Below are 824 nucleotides of genomic sequence, written 5' to 3' on the forward strand. Positions count from 1 at the left end.
CAATGGCCACAACACGAATGGCACAGCCAGAGCACCCCAACCTGGGACCCCCATCCACGGGGAAGGGCAGTGCTGCCCCGGGTGACGTCCCCTCCCCAACCCCAGGGCAAGGATCCCTTTCTCCCGCTCAGACCCGAGTGGAGATTTCATCACATTCGGGCTTTGAATCCCATCAATGAGTGCTGCTCTCAGAAGACTTCATTCATTTGCATGCATTAATTAACCAAAGCAATTGTGTCATGCTTTCTGAAATATCCTTTCTCCAGAGCTTAACGCCAAGGGCTCTGGCTCTATTAGGTCGCGTCCCTGTAATAAATCCCCCTGCTCTGACTCTTGCCCCGCATGGGGCTGTGGGCACACTGGAGGTGTGAGCAGTGGCCCCGTGGGCCAGGCAGGGCTGTCCTCGTCCCCATCCAGGCTACCGGCCATCTTATCTGAGAGCAATCGCTGGAGTCTAGCTGGCTGTGCATTTTAAGGGTCTAAAATCCCCCTAAGCTATTTATTTAGCATGATACAAATATGAATAAGTAGGTACACTGGAAAAAACACACACTGATCCATTCAGCAATGAACCAGTCTCCTCCCATAACCACCAACGCCTCTGCAGCTGCTGCTACAACCACTTATTTCACTTACTGTGATCGCCCCCTCCCCCCAGTTCCCATTTTAGACACGAACCCACTGGCCCCACTGCCCGCACTGCCCCTGCCTGGGGCACTGCCACTGTCCCCAGGGGCCATCGCTGAGGACGCCCTGCAAAGCCAGCAGCCTGCGAGGTGCCACCATGCTTCAGGCGTGAGGGTACCCGAGCACCCATGGAGACA

The sequence above is a fragment of the Egretta garzetta genome, unplaced genomic scaffold (assembly GCF_000687185.1).
Source record: "Egretta garzetta isolate BGI_Z169 unplaced genomic scaffold, ASM68718v1 scaffold396, whole genome shotgun sequence".
NCBI classification, from domain to species: domain Eukaryota; kingdom Metazoa; phylum Chordata; class Aves; order Pelecaniformes; family Ardeidae; genus Egretta; species Egretta garzetta.